Raw genomic sequence first — 3,613 nt, 5'->3', positions numbered from 1 at the left:
AAAAAAACAGTGGAAAATCCCCAAGTCAAACTAAAGGAGTGCAACAGCAAGGAGGTGGCAGAGGCAGCAGTGTGGTTGCAGAGCTGGTTGGGCAGATGCTGGCTCAGACAGGAGCTTGAATGTGGGCAACCAAAGCACAGGGACAGCCCCATGCCCAGCGATGACCCAACAGCTCAGGGCTGAGTAGTGCCTGGTGGGATCTGGGTGTCCCCATGGGCACAGTCAGGCTCTGGCATCACGGCTGCTGAGAGATGCTGCTGCTGCAGGCAGTGCCAGCGCCCAAGTGTCACAGACTTTATTCCCTCAGCATTGCTAAAAGGGAAAAAAAATAGGAAAAAAAATCTACATTTTGACAGTGACTCATCATCTCCCATTCTGGAATCTGTGGGGTTGCTACAACCTACACAAGGCAGTTCAGAAAAGCAAAACAATTCTGAATAATAGAGGAGGAAAAAAGTTTGAAAAGGATGGATAATTTCTGGCACTCTTTGAGGGCTCAGCTTTGGTGTTCTCACGATAGAAGCAATCAGGTAATGCACCAGAACTGCTTCCCAGGCCACTCCCCCGGTTTCCTTCTCCATCACTGGAGCTTGTTAGGGACCAGAGAGGCCCTACAATGACAGCTACCCTCCAGCCCAGTCCTGCAGTGGAGTGGGATGAGGACCATGTGTAGGAGCAGGGACATGATGACTCCTTGGGGGGAAGGAGAGGGTGAATTCAGCCACCTCCCATGAGGCACATGGCAGCCACTGCTGGGCTAAGGCAGCTCTGTGGCATTTTGTAGGAGAACATTTCTTGTTTCAACAGCATCGATTTTTATTGTAAAAAGTAATTGACGTTCCTATGATAGCAAAGTGAGGGCTGGAGCAGCCAGAATCCATGTAAATAAGCCACGAGATGGAAAGTAATGAGCTTCGCTGATTGAGTTTATCCTTTTAAATTAATACAACTGTAGGAATTTGAAAAAATCACCAGCTCAGAGATGATGACAGAGAGAGGCAGGCGGGAGCTGGGGCTGAGCGCTCCTGCAGCACGCACACACACACACACACACACAGGGACAAGATCTGAGCCCATGTCCCCCCATGGGGCTCCTCCCAACCATTTCTGCTGCCTTCTGCCAGCTTTCCATCCAACCTGTTGCAACTCACACCCTTTTCTGCTCTCTTATTTCATGCACAACCTCTGTGTTTCTGCGATGCCTTTTTCTCTCCTTTGCTCTTTGCCCTCTGCACATCCCTGCAGCACAGTGGCTCTGGGGCTGTCTTCAGTGGGAGCCACGAGGTTCAGGGGCACAGGGGCACCATGTCACAGCCCCACCCGGAGCTGCCCCTGGCCCCGCAGCCTGTAAGCCTGCAACAAAGCGGGGAGGAGGAGGCAGGGTGCAGCGGAGCACCACATCAAGGTGGGAAGGTGGGGGGAATTGCGTCAGGGAGCAAAGGGCAGAGCGGTAATTGCCTGCACATCATGGCTGCGAGCTGGGATAACACAGCAGAGGGCCAGGACCAGCTCATTTATGGGAATCCATCTGACCCACGCAGCATCTCTGAAACCTACGGGGCGATTCACACGATTAGAATGCTAAAATCTGTGGTAAAACCCATCCAGAGAGGACGAGGTGGGAAAAACAAAGGTCAGGAGTACACAGACCTCCTGGGGATCCTCCGTGTGAGTTAGCGGCCACATGTTTAACCAGAGATAACACAGAGAGGGAGCAGCCCCGGAGCTGCACCAAAGGACACATCATAGCGGCGGCTGCTGAAGTGCCTGTTTATAACAAGTAGGAGAGGAAGCTGCGTGACGATGGAAGCGGGAGGTTTCACTCTGCCCGTATTAAAGTGTCCAGCGAATTCCCCAAAACCCATAAATGCCAATTTCATAGCTCTGAAGCACGGCCCCTCGCTCAGGGAGCTCTCCTTCGGGCTCTGCGCTGACAGCTGAAGGGGAATGGATCAAGATATTAAGAATTGCGGCTCAGGTCCCGGCAATTAAGGCTTGATTACATTTCCTATGGGCAAACAGAGCGAAGTTCAGGCACTGTCGTATATTTGAGGAGTTTTACCGGCCAGTTCACAGGGAAAAAACAATTATGAGCCCAAGCAGTTAGAACGGGCTTAAGCATAAAAGCACAGTTGTGAATAGAGGATGATTTAAGTGTTTTACCCCCAAATTTCACAACTGAGTCACGAGCTTGCACCAATCGGAAAGCCGCCCGGTGAGTATGCAAACAGCCACGAAAACAAAAGCGCACCCAACAAAAGGGAGAGAGGGGATCGGCATTTAAATCAGCAGCTCAGAACTGCGGAGCGCTGAGAGGACACCAAGAAAGAGCACGGAAACCATCACGACGTCGTTCCCCGATGCGGGGCACGCGGGCGAGCAGGGACCTGGTGCAGGAGGGCTGTGCGGGAGGGAAGGAGGCACCAAAAGAGCTCCTCCACCTCTTTTTGAGAGCTACTAGAAGTAAATCGCTCCTCAGAGGAGTCAAGCAGTGCAGAACATCAAGGCTAAAAATATGTAAATCGCCACGGAAAGCACTGCCAGAGCTTCAGCGAGGCCAGGAAGATGCCAAAAGGCAATTTAGAATTTCTGAGCTCGCTGCGTGAGGCATTAAAAAGGTCACTATTTCTGAAAGAGGGATCTTTACAAATAAACACATTTGCTCAGGACTCGGTGAGTCATGCTGGAGCGGAGCACAGAGCATTTCCAACCTAATGCTTCTGACAGGCCACGAGCGGGGTGATCTTTTCATGTTTACAGTTCATCGATAGTTTTTACAGCCGCGCAGTCAATCTCTGAAGCACATTTAGCCCGGGAGGAGGCTCGGCAGGCTGTTTTCCTTGCAAAAGTGATATTAAATTTCTTTTTTCTTTCTCTCGTAACAGTGATTCGAAGCTAAGTACTTCAGCTTCAGATATGGGACTGCCACTCAAACACCTCCTTTTTTTTTATTATTATTATTATACTCCTTCTCACATCTCCCTAACAACAGAAACATTCCAAGATTTCAGCTGAAGTGCTGAAAGCAGACATACCCATCCAACCCTGTTTGGTGCAGAGGGCTGCAGCCCCGGGGGGGCCGGGCAGTGCTTGGTGAGCAGCTCTGCAGCTTCACTCCCCATTTATTGGGAACATCCTACAGGCTGAGCTCCAGGAGCAGGGTTTGCAGTGCTGAGCATAAACCACTTTTTCCTTATGTCTAATCTCAATCTTACAGTTTGAAACCATTTCCCCTTGTCCTATCCCAGCAGATCCTGCTACAAATTCTCCCCTTCTTTCTAACAGCCCTCCTTTAGTTGCTGGAAGGACACTGAAAGGTGGAAGATCTGGGTCTTGATTCTTCCCTTGCCTAAGAGATCTCACACTGAGCAGACACCCGGGGCACAGCACCCCCTGAATCACTGTGTGCTGGAAGCAGTGATGCAGCCACCACTGCTGCATCAGAGCCCGGACAGCTGCCAGAGGTTGGGTGACAGCAGCTGGGTGGCACAGGGTGCTCTGGGCTCCCTGCCCACCTTAAGGCAGTGCTGGCACTGGGGGACTGTGCAGGACACGAGGACATTGCAAAGGTCCCTTAACACAAGTGAAAATCAGGAACACTTCAGTAACAGTA

This window comes from Meleagris gallopavo, chromosome 16 (assembly GCF_000146605.3).
Source record: "Meleagris gallopavo isolate NT-WF06-2002-E0010 breed Aviagen turkey brand Nicholas breeding stock chromosome 16, Turkey_5.1, whole genome shotgun sequence".
Classification (NCBI taxonomy): domain Eukaryota; kingdom Metazoa; phylum Chordata; class Aves; order Galliformes; family Phasianidae; genus Meleagris; species Meleagris gallopavo.
The sequence above is the reverse complement of the archived record's forward strand: the minus strand, read 5'-3'. Positions refer to the sequence as shown.